Raw genomic sequence first — 24,067 nt, forward strand, 5'->3', positions numbered from 1 at the left:
CTCACTTAAAATCCATGCAAAAATATAAGTCATAAATTCCTCTACTACTCCTAAGCCTTAAAACCTGACCACCTCACGACTGCATTTACATTTCATACATGCAATGTAAATGCAATGATAACCCACCTGTTTACATCAAATTAACATTTACAGTACATAAATCTGGGGTTAATTGTGAGATAAAGTATGTGATGTCTGTATTGTGCTTTAAAAAACACTGCCTGTTAAAGTACAGGAAAACATCTGTATTTGTGGTTCTTGTATTTTGTAGCTTGAGTTTATATGCTTCTTTCACTTTCAGCGGGACAGAACTGACTGAACTGTCTTTTGAGAAAATTAGAAATAAAGCAAACTGCCGGGCTCTCTGTATGTGGTGCTTGATTTCAGTAGTCTGTAGCCTGACAAGAAGTGAAATTACATCAGTGGCATGAAATATTGTTTTGCTTTTTTTGTTTCGAGTAAAATTCCATCCTCCAAACAATGTCATTTGCCAGCCGTTCCTGCACACCTTCAGGGTGATTTCAAGTCATAGCACACAAACTGCAGAGCACTTTCCAGCCTCCATCATTTGAATATGTTAACTGTTTGTAACCTGTCAGCCTCAGAACAGTTTCACCATGTGTTTATATTTCCAAACAGCAACCTCTGAGGTTTTTTTTTTTTTGCAGTTTTAAGTCATAGTTGAGTCACTTAATGTTCACTGAAAGACTTTAAGGACCATTCTGCTCTGCACAAATCCTCAAAGAGCATTGCTAAGGCAAGGTCCAGGAAGAGTGACCCTCACAGACCTCCATCTGTTGATGCCCCATCTCTCCACAGTTGCAGTGCTGCTCCAATTGGTGCTGCAGCATCTGACGCAGTGAACTCCAGGGGCCACAAAAGAAGTCAGCAGAGCTAAACTTAAAGTTGCCTTAACTTAGTTTCCGGGAGTCGGGCCAGGCTGTTTAGCCAGCCTGCAGAGAGCAGCAGAGGTGGGGGACAACAAAGATGGACCCTTCGTTCCTCCATATGGCAGGTTGAAAGGGGTCGCCGCTGGAAGAGAGAGGGACTGTACACCAGCAGCACTCTGTATTAAGGAGCTGGTTGGCACACTACAGTGAAGCCTGAGAATAAAATATCACTTTGTCTCAGGATGGTGCTGTGGCATAAAGTCTTTAGGGAATTAGAGGGTGTAAGCATTGAGCCAAAATAGACCAGAGTTCAAGACGAAAGCCGTGTGTGGAAGAAAAGGGGACTTGTGTCTTGTTTACAACAGATTTGGAAACCCCTAACAGTCCAAGAATGTTTTTATAATGTTGAAAACAGCAGCTATTTAAAGTGTTATCAGTTTCATCTACATTAATATGTTTTTAAATCTGCCAGAGCTCAAAGAAAAATGCTGTGTAGAATGCAAAGTCAGTAAATGTGGTTTTGATAAAAGCTAGTCTTATCCAAAAACTAGTTTGGAAAAGACCTGGCATTCTTTAAAAATGGACCATAAATGACTGACAGCATTTACATCACCATGCTGAGTGGAGCCTTTTAAAGAGGCAACAGATAGGATTCGGGTTTTTTTTAGCTTGGCACCACCTAGCGTCAGCAGTGTTGCTCCCACTGTCGCAAAGACCAAATTGACCGTGGGGATGAGCGATAATCAATAAAATGTAAGCTGTAAAGCCCCCAGTATACCTCTATGTATATGTTGAATGAGAAGGTGTGTGGACACTATACTAAATAAATGAGTAAAGAGACCGAGCAACAATTATCAGAATTATCTGAAGAAAAAAACAAATAGTAATGCAAATAATTATACCAGAATGCACAGTACCAGTACAAACAACTCAGTAAATTATACCAGTATGCACAGTATCAGTACAAACAACAGTAGACACATAAGGGATAATGTATAGTGAGCCGGTGACTGATGAAAAATAACTCCCGACAGGGGAATGGAACCTCAACGCGCAGCAGAGTTATTTTTCAACAGTCACCGGCTCACTTTACATTATCCCACTTAGAACATGGCTTACTACTAAAAGATTCAAATGTTACAAATGGCATCAATATTATTAAACTGCTGGCAGAGTGTATTGACAGAGGAGAGGTGTTCACCAGACAAACGGGAGCGGAGGAGAGGATTTTGCTCTACTTCCTGGTCGGAGAGGCTGGGTGCCGGGGGGGCGGGGGTGGTAATCACTGTCCGAGGGCTGCTGTAGAATGGCAATGAGGATGTCAGCTGACCAACACTTGCTACCCGGTCCCTGGTTGCGGGAATTTGCGATGCTGGCCAGCTAGGAATGAACTAGCAGCCAGTACAGTCCTCTCTGGTCTAGCTAACATTTAGCCGTGTTACTTACTGATCCATTAGAAAGAAAGCTAGCTGGACACCGGTGTTGAAACCTCTTTGGTCACGGAGCTCCCTCCATCTCTTGAATGCCTGACTGAGGTTTACTCTTGTTTTTCCTCTTCTTTTATCACTCTCCTTTTTGTGCATCCTCACCTCCTCAGACAGATTAGCTCATTTTCTTTTGGGAGGCCGTTTTTCATTTATCTCCAAACTTTGTCCGTCTGCCATTGTACTCCTGACTCAACTATCTCATGCCCCGGCGAGTTCCTCATAAGGACCAGCTCCAGTCCCTGATTGGCTGACCGACCAGTTTGGCAATACATGATGCATTTCCTGCTGTAAAGCAGATTTTTTCCGCGAAAATGTGTCCCTGGTGGCAGAAGCTTATTGCAAAGATTGCAAAGCCATTAAGTAACCTATGTAAATGCTGATAGTCTGATTTTACTGTGTATACTACCCTGTACAGTCTACATTATTTTCATAATGATATATATAGGCAAAAATGCTGTCTAACAAAGTAATCTAAGCAGAGGCAGACCATCAGCAACAAATATTGTTTTTGTCAATGGGGTATGGTGGCTTGGATGAAAGCATATATGGGAAACCGAAGCTGTTTAAGGCTTCCCCATTGGAACGGGCTATCTAATGGAAAGGTAAAGCTGTGAAAATATTCTCAAATCGCATTCACTTAAACTGACTTTTTTTGTTGTTGCAGACCCCTCCACAGCAGTACATTAGTAAACTTCTATGTCAGACTCCAGCTTGCTTCTCCAAACTAGATGTCAACTGACATCTACTGTTTGTTATATACTGACTATGGATATGAACACCATACAACCCCATTTGAAAAAATCCTCACTCCCACAGCAGTAGTGTCATGATAGAGAGAGAAAGAGAGAGACAGCGGGGCAAGGAGGCACTATGTTACATGCAGCTCCACAATGAAATAAGATTTTACCCACTTTAAGTAGTAATTAAAACCCCAAACACACACACACACACACACACACACACACACACACACACACACACACGGTGCAAATGGTTAATGATTGGTTAACAAGGGTCGGCTATCGTTTACAGTCTGCTCATCGCTTCACACAGATCTGATGTTTTCAGCTCTTAAATGGAAGTTTGAGTGATGTTTAAGTCACATGCTTCATCTACATCATTACCTATTCACTTAATCTGTTTCCAATCCATTCTTCATTTATAGGCCCATCAGTCTGTGTTTGGGCTCAGTAATTGAGTCTGAGTAGGGTGGGTGGGAGGGGTGGTGCATGTGTCCAACAACCACTGACTTTCACCGGGGAGGCCGGTGTTTCCCATAAGATTGTAAAACCAAACCCTGCTCTTTTCTTCCTAAACCCAACCATGTCTTTTTGTTGCCTAAACCCAACCATGCGTGTGTGTTGTTGAAGGAAATAAAAAAATATCAATTGACAGTGTAGTGTATTTATTTTGAAAGAGACTTTATGCAGACTGCATGTTCTCCGTGAAAATGGACGCACCCAGGGTACCTTGCACGTCTTATTTTGATGTGGCAAGGTCAGAGTGAAAATGTGATGAAAATGAACATAAATGTGTTTACTGACATTGTAAGTTTATTCTGAAAAAGACCTTATGCATCTAACAAGCAGAAACTGTTCACTCATTCATTCATTCATTCATTCATTCATTTTCCATAACCACTTATCCTGTTAGGGGTCGCATGGGGGCTGGAGCCTATCCCAGCTGACATTTGGCAAGAAGCATGGTAAATGTGCATGTCTTTGGATTGTGGGAGGAAGCCAGAGTACCCAGAGAAAACCCATGCTGACACTGGGAAAACATGCAAAATCCACACAAATGGACTCCTGGGTTTGAACGCCCCACCCGAGGTTCCAACCACAAACCCTCTTGTTGTGAGGTGACAATGCTAACAACTGCACCACCATGCTGCCTACCAAACAAAAAGAAATCAAGCAAGCATTAGAACAAAATACACTGGCTTGTGTGTGACCTAGTGGTCAGGTACTGTATGCATTATTCAAGCACATGTATTTTAAGGATGTTGTGTTATACCACAAAAACCTGTTCACAGGAAGCTAGCCCATCTTTTGAGTATGAAAACAAAACAGTTCATTTGAAACTGTCTGCCCTGAACAGCACAAACACCTATTACATGACTAAATTCCTCGGAGAAAGTGGCTTATCCAAGGTAACACGTAAAGGGCAGTTGGCATCTTTACAAACCCCTGAATGTCAACCATTCCAGCGGAATGACAAAATAATATGCACCCATCGCTTTATTCCTGCAGTTGGAAAGAGAATAAAAAAAAAAAAAAAAAAAAAAAAAACATAAAGGAAAGGACGCGGGGCGCATTTGGGCTTTTTTCCCCCCTCTCTTTTTAATCAGAAGTGGAAGACTGACATGTCCAATCATAACAAAACATCAGCTGGTAAATGGGCCTTCGCAATCACTGTCAGCCAGCCTCCATTAGAAAGACCCCCTTTCCTGGACATCAATCAACGCTTTATGGACTGATTCCTTCATTCATTATTTAATTACAGCTATTTCTTTATTTATTTAACCACTGAAGACTTTTTTGTGAGGCTCAATCATTTCTTTGTTGGCAATCATATTTTTACTTCTTGTTTATGTCATTTTTTTTCTTTTATGCTTTTTTGGTAATAACTTTGTTCCTCTGTTCTGTCCCCAGTGAATAAAAGCTGGGAGAGAACAGCAGTGCTGGTCATATCACCACCTACAACAGCTAGTGGGAGCTCAAAGGAAAGTGGTCAAAGCAGGGTGTCATACATTTGATCAACTTTGGATGCACTAAAAGTGATCAGCTATAACAGCTTCATTCTGCTCTCAAATTCCAATACATTCAGTGAACACAGACGAAAAAAACAACAACCCTGAAAGTGGCAAGCCCTCTGCAGAAATCACATGCAAAATAGCCAACTGTGGAAATGTGGAATTATTTCCTGAAATTAAGCCCATTAGCCGTGAAATTATTTGCTTTCATTTAAGACGCCATGCAATCCAATTTGAGGTGGCACACGCGCACTACATCTCTTTCCAATTTCCAACTGATCCTGCGGAACTGAACATCCACAAAAGAAGCAGCTTGGGTCACCTAAGTATAGAAATAAGAGATATATCCTACTGAGAATCAGATTGGAATGGAAGATTAGCAAGGCTGTATCATGATATTCATTTAACCCCCCCGCCCCCAACCCTCCCCCAACCCCTCCAGTAAACACTTGAGCAAAGTTTTACAGAGGATCTTCCACAGAGCAGAATGCTAAATGGAAATCATCGGCTGCTGGTGAAGTGATGTGAACTGTTAGTATCATTACATCATTACATAAATAGCAGGGGTGGTTGGATGAGTTGAGTCTGAGGTGTGCTTTAGCTGTTTGTTCTTTCACTGCCTAACTGTTCTCTAACTTTAAGCGTCATTAATCGTATTTGGATGAACCATTCTGATTTGGATTACAGTTGTGACAAAGCAGGGAGTTATTTGAGTAAGAACTCTATTTAACCTCAGGTCAGATAGAGAGATTTTTTTTTGAAAGCTGCGCCGGTCAGAGGGGCAACGAGTCTGAGTAGCTCCTGTTTTGAGTCATGTTAGTTTGTTTTTTTTAATTGGTTACTGATTGTTCATCTTTCCAGTGTGATGAGCACATCTTTGAGGAAGCCATTCAGAGGCTGCACAGCAGGAGCTAAGCTAAATGTATTTATTTAACCTTTATTTAACCAGGTGAAGTCCCACTGAGATTAAAAATCTCTTTTGCAAGGGAGACCTGGCCAAGACAGGCAGCAACAATAAACAATTAAAGCTGCAAGCAGCGTTTGGTGGGACCTCGCACTCGCGCCCGTTTCCGCCCCCAGCTTATGTCGTTACTGTGAATTATTTAGAAATATCAAACATATTGCCACAAACATCAGAAAATCCTTACAGAGCTGAACGTTTTGATGTTTGAATGCTTTCTGTAGCTGTAGGTATGTACAAGTGATGTCACAATATGCAAATTAGATGAATCAATTTATGGCTAACAGAGTCCTCTTCCTTTATTTTGAGGAACAGACAACAAAAACAGCACAAAACAAAAGAAATCTACTGCGTAAATATGTTGATTTACTGATATGTATGAAATCCAATATGAGCACTGCCTAGTGACGTAACAACATGCAAATTAGATGAGTTAATTTACTCCTATCACAAACTTTGGGTCATGATGAATAGTTTTCTCATTTACAGTATGCCTTTATCTGTCACCACTTTAAAGCCACAGCCTTTTGAAATGTTGAAATGAAAATGGAATATTTTCCTCAATTAACTCTGGCACCTAAAGGGTTAAAATGGAGATGCTGCCCCTGTCATGTCTGAATGTAAGATCTAGAAATGCACAGACATCATGTTTCTGTGAGTTTGTGTGTGACAGCGGTTGCCATGGTAATTAAGTAGGCGCACCTGGCAGAAGAGCAGAGAGAGACAGACACCTCTTTTAGTGGAGATTTAACTCCTCGAACAAGTTCTTCCCATTCCCAAACCGTTGGTCCAATCATGAAAATAATGTGATGATGAGAGAGATAAAGTTATACAGAAGATCTGTTTAGTAGCAGTTGAGCTGGCATGTGTGCATCTTTAAAACTGATAAAATAAACGGTGTAGGAGGAGATGTGTTTTCTTGAGACCACGTTTGGAGGCGAAATCTTACTTTGAAAGGTCAAATAGCTCACTTCCTGTTGGAATCAGGTCATGGGTGTCAATGCGTGATTTGTAAGTCAAACACACCAGTTTTGGTTTGATCTTGATACGACATTCCTACGGGCTGCAGTGGCCAGTTTAGTGCGTCTAGGTGGCGCTAGAGAGCCCATTTTGGCACTGTAGGGGTTAATAATGTGTATTTGCTGTTTCAAATGAAGTTTCTGCTGCTGTAATCTGTCCTTTAAAGATTGTGAGACAGACAGAGAGCCGTGTGGCTGTGTGTGTGTGTGTGTGTGTGTGTGTGTGTGTGTGTGCAGCCGTTGTTATGGCGATTAATGACTTGTCGGCACCTGTGGCAGACACAGACAGCTAAGGAGAGCAGCTCACCAAAGGCTGTTTAATATGGGTTTTAACTCCTCAAACAAGTCCTTCCCATACCCAAACCGTTGGTCCAATCAAGAAAATAAAGTGATTGTGAGAGACAGCCACTTCTCGTGAACGCACGTGTCGCGTTTTATATTTCTACAGTCAAAAATGTGGTCAGAGGAGCGAGTTTAATATGTGTTGCACCTAAGCTGTTTCCAGAAATTTCTCCTCTGAGTTTACATGGGAGTGAATGAGAAAAAAATCGGTGCTCCCTTCGCTTTGGAGCCACTCAGCAAAAATGTGTACGTGTGAGAGATTCCATGTCAACATATCTGCGAGCAGGACAAATTTTCCTACGTTTAGTGGTATAAATTGTGTCTGTACAGTGAAAATTGTGGCCATGGCAGCGAGTTAAGGACAAAAGTTTTAGACGATTTTTAGAGCCCTCTCCACTCTAGCTCACAGCATTCCATGCAATACACACCCATTGTAAACTGAGAATTTCTCCACTTTTGCTCATGGTACTTTGAGAGGCACAGATCAAAAACGGTAAAAGATATGAAAAAGATGAAAACATGAGTGAATAGATGAGACCTGTGGCAACATTTGAGAGTTGGAATGGAGTCTGTAGCACAAAGTATGGAGACGCTGTAAATGCTAGAAAAGCCGAAGATTGGTCTCTTTCTCCCCCCTGCTGCCATTCATTTCCTATGGGACAGCTTTGGAAGATCGTCAGGACGTTTTTCTGACATCTCACCTTATGGAGGCCATAAAATCCAAACGAAGCGAGTGATGAAAAAGTTACACACAACTTTTGATTAGAAGGAGTTGATCTGTAATCTGTGCAAGTTTGAAGTCGATAGGATAAACGCTGTAAGAGAAGATGATTTTTTTTAGAAAAGGCAGTTTTAAGGCAAAATCTTACTTTGAAAGGGCAAATATCTCACTTCCTGTTGGATTTAGGTCAGGGGTGTCAGCGCGTGATTTTTAGGTCTTGATGAGACGAACACGCCACTTTTGGTTTCATGTTTCTATGACGTTCCTACAGGCCGTGGCGGCCATTTTTGTGTGCCTAGGTGGCGCTAGAGAGCCCATTTTGGCACTTTAGGGGTTAATGTCACCATTTTATAAAATTTTTCACCAGTTCTGATGTGCGTGCCAATTTTGGTGAGTTTTTGAGCATGTTTAGGGGGTCAAATTCCAGTTCAAAGAGGCGGCGGGAGAAAGAATAATAATAATTAAAGCTGCAAGCAGCGTTTGGCATGGACTCTCTACTCGCGCCCATTTCCGCCCCCAGCTTATGTCGACATATTGCCACAAACATCAGAAAATCCTTACAGAGCTGAACATTTTGATGTTTGAATGCTTTCTGTAGCTGTAGGTATGTACAAGTGATGTCACATTATGCAAATTAGATGAGCAAATTTCTTCCCATCAGATTCCTCTTCCTTTATTTTGAGGAAGAGACGACAAAAACAACACAAAACAAAATAAATCTACTGTGTAAATGTTGGTCCAAACTGTTGGTCCAATCATGAAAATAATGTGATGATGAGAGAGATAAAGTTATACAGAAGATCTGTTTAGTAGCAGTTGAGCTGGCATGTGTGCATCTTTAAAACTGATAACATAAACGGTGTAGGAGGAGATGTGTTTTCTTGAGACCACGTTTGAGGCGAAATCTTACTTTGAAAGGACAAATAGCTCACTTCCTGTTGGAATCAGGTCATGGGTGTCAATGCGTGATTTGTAAGTCAAACACACCAGTTTTGGTTTGATCTTGATACGACATTCCTATGGGCTGTAGTGGCCATTTTAGTGCGTCTAGGTGGCGCTAGAGAGCCCATTTTGGCACTGTAGGGGTTAATAATGTGTATTTGCTGTTTCAAATGAAGTTTCTGCTGCTGTAATCTGTCCTTTAAAGATTGTGAGACACAGACAGAGAGCCGTGTGGCTGTGTGTGTGTGTGTGTGTGTGTGTGTGTGCAGCCGTTGTCATGGCGATTAATGACTTGTCAGCACCTGTGGCACACACAGACAGCTAAGGAGAGCAGCTCACCAAAGGCTGTTTAATATGGGTTTTAACTCCTCGAACAAATGCTTCGCATGCCCAAACCGTTGGTCCAAGCAAGAAAATAAAGTGATTTTGAGAGCCAGCCACTTCTCGTGAACGCACGTGTCGCGTTTTATATTTCTCGAGTCAAAAATGTGGTCAGGGAGCGAGTTTAAAATGTGTTGCACCTAAGCTGTTTCCAGAAATTTCGTCAGACTTTACATGGGAGTGAATGAGAAAATAATGGGCTCCCTTCGCTGGAGCCGCTCAGCAAAAATGTGTACGTGGGAGAGATTCCATGTCAACATATCTGTGAGCTGGACAAATTTTCCTACGTTTTGTGGTATAAATTGTGTCTGTACAGTGAAAATTGTGGCCATGGCAGCGAGTTAAAGACAAAAGTTTTAGACGATTTTTAGAGCCCTCTCCACTCTAGCTCACAGCATTCCGTGCAATACACACCCATTGTAAACTGAGAATTTCTCCACTTTTGCTCATGGTACTTTGAGAGGCACACGTCAAAAACGATAAAAGAAATGAAAAAGATGAAAACATGAGTGAATAGATGAGACCTGTGGCAACATTTGAGAGTTGGAATGGAGTCTGTAGCACAAAGTATGGAGACGCTGTAAATGCTAGAAAAAGCCCGAAGATTGGTCTCTTTCTCCCCCCCGCTGCCATTCATTTCCTATGGGACAGCTTTGGAAGATCGTCAGGACGTTTTTCTGACATCTCACATTATGGAGGCCACAAAATCCAAACGAAGCGAGTAATGAAAAAGTTACGCACAACTTTTGATTAGAAGGAGTTGATCTGTAATCTGTGCAAGTTTGAAGTCGATAGGATAAACGCTGTATGAGAAGATGATTTTTTAGGAAAGGCAGTTTTAAGGCAAAATCTTACTTTGAAAGGGCAAATATCTCACTTCCTGTTGGATTTAGGTCAGGGTGTCAGCGCGTGATTTTTAGGTCTTGATGAGGCAGAACACGCCACTTTTGGTTTCATGTTTCTACAACGTTCCTACAGGCCGTGGTGGCCATTTTTGTGTGCCTAGGTGGCGCTAGAGAGCCCATTTTGGCACTTTAGGGGTTAATGTCACCATTTTATAAAATTTTTCACCAGTTCTGATGTGCGTGCCAATTTTGGTGAGTTTTTGAGCATGTTTAGGGGGTCAAATTCCAGTTCAAAGAGGCGGCGGAAGAAAGAATAAAGAATAAAGAATAAAGAATAATAATAATTAAAGCTGCAAGCAGCGTTTGGCGGGACCTCGCACTCGCGCCCGTTTCGGCCCCCAGCATATGTCGTCACTGTGAATTATTTAGAAACATCAAACATATTGCCACAAACACCAGAAAATCCTTACAGAGCTGAACGGTTTGATGTTTGAATGTTTTCTGTAGCTGTAGGTATGCAGAAGTGATGTCACAATATGCAAATTACATAAGTGAATTTACTTCCATCAGATTCCTCTTCCTTCATTTTGAGGACGACATGACAAAAACAACACAAAACAAAATAAATCTTCTGTGTAAATGTGTTCAAAATGTTTTTTGACTGAGATTTATGAAATCCAATATGGCTGCCTGCTGGTGATGCCACAGTATGCAAATTGGATGAGTTAATTTACTCCTATCACAAACTTTGGGTCATGATGAATAGTTTTCTCATTTACAGTATGCCTTTATCTGTCACCACTTTCAAGCCACAGCCTTTTGAAATGTTGAAATGAAAATGGAATATTTTCCTCAATTAACTCTGGCACCTAAAGGGTTAAAATGGAGATGCTGCCCCTGTCATGTCTGAATGTAAGATCTAGAAACGCACAGACATCATGTTTCTGTGAGTTTGTGTGTGACAGCGGTTGCCATGGTAATTAAGTAGGCGCACCTGGCAGAAGAGCAGAGAGAGACAGACAGAACACAGAGACACCTCTTTTAGTGGAGATTTAACTCCTCGAACAAGTTCTTCCCATTCCCAAACCGTTGGTCCAATCATGAAAATAATGTGATGATGAGAGAAATAAAGTTATACAGAAGATCTGCGTTGCAGACGTAAGCCATGTGACCTAATGAAACTTTGACATGTGCAATGATCAAACAACACACACACACACAAACACACACAGGCCTGTGTCTGTCAGAGTGAAGCCATTGTTATGCTAATTAATGACCACGTACTTAGGTGACAGCACAGGCACTTCAAGTTCAGTTTGACTAATGACTAATGATAACAGAATCAGCAGGACGCATTTGACACTACAGCAGCAACACGACCACACACACCACACTATCCAGGCACCGCTGTGATAGAAGTTAACCTGCAAGACAGTGGAACACAAAGGCTCTGGAGAAGAGGCCGAGTTACTGATATGCAGTACGGCAGTTAGTGACGAGCAGAGAGGGAGAGAAGGGAGAGAGAGGAGAGAGGGGGGAGAAAGAGAGAGAGAGAGAGAGGGGGGAGAGGGAGTGGAGTGTTTGTGTGTGTGTGTGTGTGTGTGTGTGAGTGTAATTGTGTCGCTAAAATTTGCAAATTATGAACTGCAGGTTGCTTTAAGGTTACATTATTTTTTTTCTCCATGTCTCTCTCTCTCTCTCTCTCTCTCTACATATATATATATATATATATATATATATATATATATATATATATATAATATAATATATCTCACTGTCTTTCTCTCTCATACATACACCCACAATGAATATTTGGTATGTATACTCTGACTAGGAGTTAAAAATCAAAAAAAAAAAAATTAATATTTTTATGGTTGTTTTTCAACAAAGACAAAAAAAGTCCTGAAGGGGAACAGTGTCTATTTTTATTGAAAAATAGAAACTGCCCCCAAAAATGATAATGCATCAAAATTGGTGTTGTTATTTATCATTCACATATCACAGACTGTGATAAATAAAATAAAAATATCCAACATTTATTATATAGATAAACTTAATTCATCTAATTTTCATTAAAGAAACAGTGACTTCATGTAAATAAAATGGCAAATATATTGTGAAAATCCTCAAAAGGAATGAATATTAGATATGCATAATCTGAGAACAAGTTGCTTAAAAGATTTAAGCAAAAAAATGTAGAGAAATATGTTAATATTTAATATTTTTCTGTTGTTCACACCGTTCCGAAGTGGACAGGTGTGATTTTTTATAAGGGGGCCCGCAGGGTTAAAAATGCAAGGTTCTTATGAAGGTGGTGTGAGCTTATAATTTGAAACTTGTAGACACAAGCCATGTGACCTAATGAAACTTTGACATGTGTGATGATCAAACAACACATCCATATTCATTTGAAATCATGTGACCTAGTGAAAGCTTGAGTGGTGTGTACTGGCTGCTTTGAGGATCTAAGTGCAGCAAACAGACACAAATATATACTAAGACCTACAAATGTTGAATTAAAATCTGATTGTATACATATGTGACACTAATTATATGTGTATAATAACACTAGAAGTATGACACACACAGACAGACAGACATAGACGGCCGATTTCTCAACATTCAGAGAGTGAGAGAAGATATAAAGAGGAGAGAGTGTGGAGAGAGAGAGAGAGAGAGAGAGAGAGAGAGAGAGAGAGGGGGGGGGGGGGAGTGGAGTGTGTGTGTGTGTGTGTGTGTGTGTGTGTGTGTGTCTCTGTGTGTGTCTGTGTGTGCCATACTTCTACTGCTATTATAGACATATGATTATTGTCATATGTATACCATCAGATACTAATATATACTTCCCACATGTTGTACCACAATAGCCAGAATCATAAGTAAAACTCAATTTTAAAAACTGTAAAGGGTTCTTATGAACGTGGTGTGAGCGTATATTTTGAAAGTTGAAGACATAAGCCATGTGACCTAATGAAACTTTGACATGTGTGATGATCAAACAACACATACATATTCACTTGAATTCATGTGACCTAGTGAAAGTTTGAGTGATGTGAACTGGCTGCTTTGAGGATCTAGGTGCAGCAATCACACACAAATATATACTAGTTAATGTCAGTGGAGAAAGTGAGTAGGACTACATATATTCCCATTCTTCATGAGTTAAAAGACTTTCACCAGGACATCTTGTATTTACAGTTTTTTGTTATCAGTCATTTCTTTCGGAGTTTTAGGAATGAGTTTGGTAAATGTTATACTGTCATGTCTGTGTGATCACACACACACACACACACACACACACACACACACACACACACACACACATTTCACTCTGGTTTGCTTTGTAAACATTATACTGCAAATACAACAATGCATAACTACAAACAAAATTTTAACACAATACCAGAACATTACCATGGAAAAATCATGAATTATAAAGGACAGTGAATAACAAAAGACAATGATTTTTACAAAGACTCATCAGTTATTAAACAAAATAGCTTGTAATTTTTCATATATCATTTCCTCAAAGAAATAGATTCTTTCCTATGATTGACTTGCACTTGAAATTATGTAATTTGCTCTAACCCTCCACGTCAATCACTTGAATTAAGAGAAATCAAATTAGTGCAAATAAATGGAAATACATTTATGGTTATTTTTACAATAATTTTAAACCTCTTCATCTGTTAAAAGCTTGGGTATACAACTAATGTATGCAATCATTGTCAAGCTCAATGTCACATGTAAAGGGTGCTTTTGAAGGTATTGTGAGCTTATATTTGAAAATTCCTCACATCACACTATCCAGGCACCGCTGTGATAGAAGTCAACCTGCGAGACACTGGAGCACAAAGGCTCTGAAGAAGAGGCCGAGTTACTGACATGCAGGATGGCCGAGTTAGTGACATGCAGTAACAGGACACGAGACAGAGAGATGGGGACAGGGAGGAGAGAGAGAGAGTGTTTGCTGACATTTTGACATATCTCACATGTTTACATACTTCCTGTTTTTGGCAGAGGAGTTACAGATTGCACTCAGTATACATAATGTTGTATGCATCAAAAGACTACATTTAATTTTTCTGTCAATTACATCAAAAGAAAGGTGTTTGATGAGACTACTGTGTTGTTGAATGTAACATTTCCTCAAAGATGTATATTCTTTCCTGATCTTTGTAACACTGTTACTGACTTGTACTTGAAATGAGGTGATTTACTGCAACCCTCCAGGTCAGTCTCTTGGGTTCAGAGACATAAAATTGATAAAATACATGGAAATACTTTTAAGGTCATTTTTAAAGTAATTTAAAACCTCATGTGTGTGTGACCACACACATACAATCGTCACTCTGACACACAGACTGTCAGAGTGAAGCCTTTGTTATGCTAATTAAGGACTGCATGCAGCTGACACACAGAGCAGAATGGCTTGAAACTTTCTCAAACAAATCCTTCCAGATGCCAAACCGTGGGTCCCATCTTCAATCTGAAAACATCACCAGATAGATAAATTTGTTCTGAACGCAAACATATAAAGCTTGTATGTCTATGGACTGAAAAATGTCACCTTAATCACAAGTTTACAGTGTGTTGGCCCTCATCTTTTCTTCCAGAGATCATCATGAGGAGTTGCGTCCTGCAACTTCTAACGCTTCTAAAATCCAAACCGTTCAAGTTATGACAAAGTCCTTCACAAGTAATGTTCAGCAGGGGTAGAGCTGTAATTTGTGCAAGTTTGAAGCAGTTATGATAAACGGTGTAGGAGCAAATAAATTTTGATCGACAGAATTTGTGAAAAACGCCATCTTACATTCAAAGACCGACAGCGCACTTCCTGTTGGAGTTAGGTCAGGGGTTGCAGCGCGACATTTGTAGGTCTTTATGAGACGAACGAGACAGTTTTGGTTTGGTCTTTCTAAGTGGTTCCTACCCGTCGCACCGGGCATTTTAGTGTGTCTAGGTGGCACAACAAATCGTCAGGAGGTTTTGGCGCACATCATCTGAAACGCGCCATAACATCCAAACCAGTCGAGGATTGAAAAAGTTACGCACAATAATTGATAAGGACACATTGAACAATAATCTGTGCGAGTTTGAAGCCGATACGATAAACGGTGTAGGAGGAGATGTTTTTTAAAGGAATTTCTTTTTTTTTCGGAAAAATCTTATTTTGAAAGGAAATAGCTCACTTCCTGTTGGATTTAGGTCAAAGGTGCGAGTGCGTGATTTGTAGGTCTTGATGAGACGAACACGGCTGTTTTGGTTTGATCTTCCTACGACGTTCCTACTGGCTGCAGCGGCCATTTTAGTGGTCTAGACTGATAGGTGGCGCTAGAGAGCCCATTTTGGCACTTTTCAGATTAATTTTTTCATGTTATAAAATTTTTCGCCAGTCCTGACATGCGTGCCAATTTTGGTGAGTTTTTGAGCATGTTTAGGGGGTCAAATTCCAGTTGAAAGTCGCGTACGCTGAAAGAAAGAAAGAAACAATAACAATAATAATAATAATAATAATAATAATAAACACTACAAGAACAAGAGGGTCCTCGCCCTTTCAGGCCGAGGTCCCTAATAATAAACCTTACAAGAACAATAGGGTCCTCGCCCTTCAGCCGAGGTCCCTAATAAACGCACCAAAAACAATAGGGTCCTCGACCTTCAGCCGAGGTTCCTAATAAACCTTACAAGAACAATAGGGTCCTCGCCCTTCAGCCGAGGTCCCTAATAATAATAAACGCTACAAGAACAAGAGGATCCTCGCCCTTCAGCCGAGGTCCCTAATAATAATAATAATAAACGCTACAAGAACAAGAGGGTCCTCGCCCTTCAGCCGAGGTCCCTAATAATAATAATAATAATAAACGCTAGAAGAACAAGAGGGTCCTCGCCCTTCAGCCGAGGTCCCTAATAATAATAATAATAATAATAAACACTACAAGAACAAGAGGGTCCTCGCCCTTCAGCCGAGGTCCCTAATAATAATAATAATTAAAGCTGCAAGCAGCGTTGGGCGGGACCTCGGCCCCCCGCCGGCCTAAGCCATGTGACCTAATGAAACTTTGACATGTGCGATGATCAAACAACACACACACACAAACACACAGGCCTGTGTCTGTCAGAGTGAAGCCATTGTTATGCAAATTAATGACCACGCATTTAGGTGACAGCACAGGCACTTCAAGTTCAGTTTGACTAATGACTAATGATAACAGAATCAGCAGGACGCATTTGACACCACAGCAGCAACACAACCACACACGTCACACTATCCAGGCACCGCTGTGATAGAAGTTAACCTGCAAGACAGTGGAACACAAAGGCTCTGGAGAAGAGGCCGAGTTACTGATATGCAGTACGGCAGTTAGTGACAAGCAGAGAGGGAGAGAAGGGAGAGAGAGGAGAGAGGGGGGAGAAAGAGAGACAGAGAGAGAGAGAGGGGGGAGAGGGAGTGGAGTGTTTGTGTGTGTGTGTCAGTGTTATTGTGTCGCTAAAATTTGCAAATTATGAGCTGCAGGTTGCTCTAAGGTTACATTATTTTTTTTCTCCATGTCTCTCTCTCTCTCTCTCTCTCTCTCTCTCTCTCTCTCTGTCTCTCTCTCTCTGTCTATCTCTCTCTCCCTGTCTTTCTCTCTCATACATACACCCACAATGAATATTTGGTATGCATACTCTGACTAGGAGTTAAAAATCAAAAAAAAAAAATTAATATTTTTATGGTTGTTTTTCAACAAAGACAAAAAAAAGTCCTGAAGGGGAACAGTGTCTATTTTTATTGAAAAATAGAAACTGTCCCCAAAAACGATAATGCATCAAAATTGGTGTTGTTATTTATCATTCACATATCACAGACTGTGATAAATAAAATTTAAAAAATCCATCCAACATTTATTCTGTAGTTAATCTTAATTCATGTTTTTTCATTAAAGTAACAGTGACTTCATGTAAATAAAATGGCAAATATATTGTGAAAATCCTCAAAAGGAATGAATATTAGATATGCATAATCTGAGAACAAGTTGCTTAAAAGATTTAAGCAAAAATGTAGAGAAATATGTTAATATTTAATATTTTTCTGTTGTTCACACCGTTCAAGGGACAGGTGTGATTTTTATAAGGGCCTGCAGGGTTAAAAATGCAAGGTTCTTATGAAGGTGGTGTGAGCTTATAATTTGAAACTTGTAGACACAAGCCATGTGACCTAATGAAACTTTGACATGTGTGATGATCAAACAACACATCCATATTCATTTGAAATCATGTGACCTAGTGAAAGCTTGAGTGATGTGTACTGGCTGCTTTGAGGATCTAAGTGCAGCAAACAGACACAAATATATACTAAGACCTACAAATGTTGAATTAAAATCTGATTGTATACATATGTGACACTAATAATATGTGTATAATAACACTAGAAGTATGACACACACAGACAGACAGACATAGACGGCCGAGTTCTCAACATGCAGAGAGGGAGAGACAAGAGAAAGTGGACAGAGGGAGGAGAGAGAGAGAGAGAGAGAGAGAGAGAGGGGATAGGGAGTGGAGTGTGTGTGTGTGTGTGTGTGTGTGTGTGTGTGTGTGTGTGTGTGTGTGTGTATGTGTGTCTCTGTGTGTGTCCGTGTCTGTCTGTGTGTGCCATACTTCTCCTGTTATTACACACATATGATTATTGTCACATATGTATACTATCAGATATTAATATATACTTCCCACATGTTGTACCACAATAGCCAGGATCATAAGTCAAACTCAGTTTTAAAAACTGTAAAGGGTTCTTATGAAGGTGGTGTGGCGTATATTTTGAAAGTTATAGACATAAGCCATGTGACCTAATGAAACTTTGACATGTGTGATGATCAAATCAAACCTCTGTCGTTTTATATTTATTTGTTTTAATAACACTGTGCACAAGGACCAGACTGTCAGTCTGTCAGATCAGCTCTGAAATGTTTAATGCTCATAATATGTAGGTCTTATTGTTTACATTTTAAAAATCTGTATGGCCTTCAAAGACGTACTATCAATGACTAATAATCTCTATCAATGATGTTATTAGTCACACTGATGGAACATAATTCCTATAGCCTAATATTGCAAATTATTTGTTAATATTTCTGAGTGAGCAATGGTGCAACATTGCAGAGTCTTTAAATTTACTACATCTGTAACTGAAATACTGTCACTGAATGCTGTTGAGTCAAGAAACAAATATCGATCAATCAATCAATCAATATCACAAATCACAATTTGCCTCACAGGGCTTTACAGCATACAACATCCGTCTATCCTCAGGACCCCATGAGACAGAAGGGAGACAGAGAGATGCAGGAGAGATGATCATGACAGTAGCTTACAACAACATTAATGAAAGCAATAATATTAAAATTATAATTCTAGCAATTGTGGTACAATATGTTGAATTAATATCTGATAGTATACATATGTGACAATAATCATATGTGTATAATAACAGTAGAAGTATAACACACACAGACATAGACAACCGAGTTAGACATGCAGAGAGGGAGAGAAGGGAGAAAGAGGACAGAGGGGGGAGAGAGAGAGAGAAAGAGAGAGGGGGGGTGCAGGGAGTGGAGTGTGTGTACAATATGTTGAATTAATATCTGATTGTATACATATGTGACACTAATCATATGTGTATAATAAAAGGGAGTGGAGTGTGTGTGTGGGTGTCTGTCTGTCTGTGTGTCTCTGTGTGTCCGTGTCTGTCTGTGTGTGCCATAATTCTACTGTTATTATACACATATGATTATTGTCACATAAGTATGACAAAGTTTTAGGAATGAGTTTGGTAAATGTTATATTGTCATGTCTGTGTGACCACACACTTCACTCTGACAGTGTGTCAGAGTGAAAGCCTTTGTTATGCTAATTAAGGACTGCATGCAGCTCAGACACAGAGCAGAATGGCTTGAAACTTTCTCAAACAAATCCTTCCAGATGCCAAACCGTGGGTCCCATCTTCAATCTGAAAACATCACCAGATAGATAAATTTGTTCTGAACGCAAACATATAAAGCTTGTATGTCTATGGCCTGAAAAATGTCACCTTAATGACAAGTTTACAGTGTGTTGGCCCTCATCTTTTCTTCCAGAGATCATCATGAGGAGTTGTGTCCTGCACCTTCTAACGCTTCTAAAATCCAAACCGTTCAAGTTATGACAAAGTCCTTCACAAGTAATGTTCAGGGGTAGAGCTGTAATTTGTGCAAGTTTGAAGCAGTTATGATAAACGGTTTAGGAGCAAATAATTTTTGATCGACAGAATTTGTGAAAAACGCCATCTTACATTCAAAGACCGACAGCGCACTTCCTGTTGGAGTTAGGTCAGGGGTTGCAGCGCGACATTTGTAGGTCTTTATGAGACGAACGAGACAGTTTTGGTTTGGTCTTTCTAAGTGGTTCCTACCCGTCGCACCGGGCATTTTAGTGTGTCTAGGTGGCACAACAAATCCTCAGGAGGTTTTGGAGCACATCACCTGAAACGCGCCATAACATCCAAACCAGTCGAGGATTGAAAAAGTTACGCACAATAATTGATAAGGACACGTTGAAGAATAATGTGTGCGAGTTTGAAGCCGATACGATAAACGATATCGGACTAGTTGATTTTTAAAGGAATTTTTTTTTTGAGGAAAACTCTTATTTTGAAAGGGAAATATCTCACTTCCTGTTGGAGTTAGGTCATGGGTGCGAGCGCGTGATTTGTAGGTCTTGATGAGACAAACGAGGCTGTTTTGGTTTGATCTTCCTACGACGTTCCTACTGGCTGCAGCGGCCATTTTTGTGTTTCTAGGTGGCGCTAGAGAGCCCATTTTGGCACTTTTCAGATTAATTTCATCAGTTTATAAAATTTTTCGCCAGTCCTGACAGGCATGCCAATTTTGGTGAGTTTTCGAGCATGTTTAGGGGGTCAAATTCCAGTTGAAAGTCGCGTACGCTGAAAGAAAGAAAGAAACAATAATAATAATTAAAGCTGCAAGCAGCGTTGGGAGGGACCTCGGCCCCCCGCCGTCGTCCCCCAGCTCAAGTTGCAGACGTAAGCCATGTGACCTAATGAAACTTTGACATGTGCGATGATCAAACAACACACACACACAAACACACACAGGCCTGTGTCTGTCAGAGTGAAGCCATTGTTATGCTAATTAATGACCACGTACTTAGGTGACAGCGCAGGCACTTCAAGTTCAGTTTGACTAATGACTAATGATAACAGAATCAGCATGACGCATTTGACACCACAGCAGCAACACAACCACACACACCACACTATCCAGGCACCGCTGTGATAGAAGTTAACCTGCAAGACAGTGGAACACAAAGGCTCTGGAGAAGAGGCCGAGTTACTGACATGCAGTACGGCAGTTAGTGACAAGCAGAGAGGGAGAGAAGGGAGAGAGAGGAGAGAGGGGGGAGAAAGAGAGAGAGAGAGAGAGAGGGGGGACAGGGAGTGGAGTGTGTGTGTGTCTGTGTGTGTGTGAGTGTAATTGTGTCGCTAAAATTTGCAAATTATGAACTGCAGGTTGCTTTAAGGTTACATTATTTTTTTTCTCCATGTCTCTCTCTCTCTCTCTCTCTCTACATATATATATATATATATATATATATATATATATATATATATAATATATCTCCCTGTCTTTCTCTCTCATACATACACCCACAATGAATATTTGGTATGTATACTCTGACTAGGAGTTAAAAATCAAAAAAAAAAATTAATATTTTTATGGTTGTTTTTCAACAAAGACAAAAAAAAGTCCTGAAGGGGAACAGTGTCTATTTTTATTGAAAAATAGAAACTGCCCCCAAAAATGATAATGCATCAAAATTGGTGTTGTTATTTATCATTCACATATCACAGACTGTGATAAATAAAATAAAAAAATCCATCCAACATTTATTATATAGTTAATCTTAATTCATGTTTTTTTTCCCATTAAAGTAACAGTGACTTCATGTAAATAAAATGGCAAATATATTGTGAAAATCCTCAAAAGGAATGAATATTAGATATGCATAATCTGAGAACAAGTTGCTTAAAAGATTTAAGCAAAAAAATGTAGAGAAATATGTTAATATTTAATATTTTTCTGTTGTTCACACCGTTCCGAAGGGGGGCCCGCAGGGTTAAAAATGCAAGGTTCTTATGAAGGTGGTGTGAGCTTATAATTTGAAACTTGTAGACACAAGCCATGTGACCTAATGAAACTTTGACATGTGTGATGATCAAACTACACATCCACATTCATTTGAAATCATGTGACCTAGTGAAAGCTTGAGTGATATGTACTGGCTGCTTTGAGGATCTAAGTGCAGCAAACAGACACAAATATATACTAAGACCTACAAATGTTGAATTAAAATCTGATTGTATACATATGTGACACTAATCATATGTGTATAATAACACTAGAAGTATGACACACGCAGACAGACAGACATAGACGGCCGAGTTCTCAACATGCAGAGAGGGAGAGACGAGAAAGAGGACAGAGGAGGAGAGAGAGAGAGAGAGAGAGAGAGAGAGAGAGAGAGGAGAGAGAGCAGCTTAGCAGCAGCAACATATGTCAGGTTTGCCACAGCCTGATCCCAATCTACATTTTTCTTTATTCATTTTTTTTCTATATTATATATTAGTGTATTGTATTGTAGATTGGTGTATTTTGTATTATATATCATATGTTTAATCTTTTTTTTTTATAGTTTTCTGACTTACTTTTATTATTGTACTTTATTTGTAAATGTCTTTGGCAATATTGTTAATCTACAGTCATGCCAATAAAGCTTACTGAATTGAGAATTGAGAATTGAGAGAGAGAGAGAGAGAGAGAGAGAGAGAGGGGGGGGTAGGGAGTGGAGTGTGTGTGTGTGTGTGTGTGTGTGTGTGTGTGTGTGTGTGTGTGTGTGTGTCTGTGTGTGTGTCTGTGTCTGTGTGTCTGTGTGTGTCCGTGTCTGTCTGTGTGTGCCATACTTCTCCTGTTATTATACACATATGATTATTGTCACATATGTATACTATCAGATATTAATATATACTTCCCACATGTTGTACCACAATAGCCAGGATCATAAGTCAAACTCAGTTTTAAAAACTGTAAAGGGTTCTTATGAAGGTGGTGTGAGCGTATATTTTGAAAGTTATAGACATAAGCCATGTGACCTAATGAAACTTTGACATGTGTGATGATCAAATCAAACCTCTGTCGTGTTTATATTTATTTGTTTTAATAACACTGTGCACAAGGACCAGACTGTCAGTCTGTCAGATCAGCTCTGAAATGTTTAATGCTCATAATATGTAGGTCTTATTGTTTACATTTTAAAAATCTTTATGACGCTTCAAAGACGTACTATCAATGACTAATAATCTCTATCAATGATGTTATTGGTCACACTGATGGAACATAATTCCTATAGCCTAATATTGCAAATTATTTGTTAATATTTCTGAGTGAGCAATGGTGCAACATTGCAGAGTCTTTAAATTTACTACATCTGTAACTGAAATACTGTCACTGAATGCTGTTGAGTCAAGAAACAAATATCGATCAATCAATCAATCAATCAATATCACAAATCACAATTTGCCTCACACGGCTTTACAGCATACAACATCCCTCTATCCTCAGGACCCCATGAGACAGAAGGGGAGACAGAGAGAGATGCAGGAGAGATGATCATGACAGTAGCTTACAACAACATTAATGAAAGCAATAATATTAAAATTATAATTCTAGCAATTGTGGTACAATATGTTGAATTAATATCTAATAGTATACATATGTGACAATAATCATATGTGTATAATAACAGTAGAAGTATAACACACACAGACATAGACGACCGAGTTAGACATGCAGAAAGGGAGAAAAGGGAGAAAGAGGACAGAGGGGGGAGAGAGAGAGAGACAGAGAAAGAGAGAGGGGCAGGGAGTGGAGTGTGTGTACAATATGTTGAATTAATATCTGATTGTATACATATGTGACACTAATCATATGTGTATAATAAAAGGGAGTGGAGTGTGTGTGTGGGGGTCTGTCTGTCTGTCTGTGTGTCTCTGTGTGTCCGTGTCTGTCTGTGTGTGCCATAATTCTACTGTTATTATACATATGATTATTGTCACATATGTATGACAAAGTTTTAGGAATGAGTTTGGTAAATGTTATACTGTCATGTCACACTTCACTCTGACAGTGTGTCAGAGTGAAGCCTTTGTTATGCTAATTGATGAGAGCTGCATTTCACACACAGAGCAGAATGGCTTGAAACTTTCTCAAACAAATCCTTCCAGATTCCAAACTGTGGGTCCCATCTTCAATCTGAAAGCATCACCAGATAGATAAATTTGTTCTGAACGCAAACATATAAAGCTTGTATGTCTATGGACTGAAAAATGTCACCTTAATCACAAGTTTACAATGTGTTGGCCCTCATCTTTTCTTCCAGAGATCATCATGAGGAGTTGTGTCCTGCACCTTCTAACGCTTCTTAAATCCAAACCGTTCAAGTTATGACAAAGTCCTTCACAAGTAATGTTCAGCAGGGGTAGAGCTGTAATTTGTGCAAGTTTGAAGCAGTTATGATAAACGGTGTAGGAGCAAATAATTTTTGTTCGACAGAATTTGTGAAAAACGTCACCTTACATTCAAATAACATCACACACACAAACACACACACAGGCTTGTGTCTGTCAGAGT

This window comes from Epinephelus fuscoguttatus, linkage group LG14, assembly GCF_011397635.1.
Source record: "Epinephelus fuscoguttatus linkage group LG14, E.fuscoguttatus.final_Chr_v1".
NCBI lineage: Eukaryota > Metazoa > Chordata > Actinopteri > Perciformes > Serranidae > Epinephelus > Epinephelus fuscoguttatus.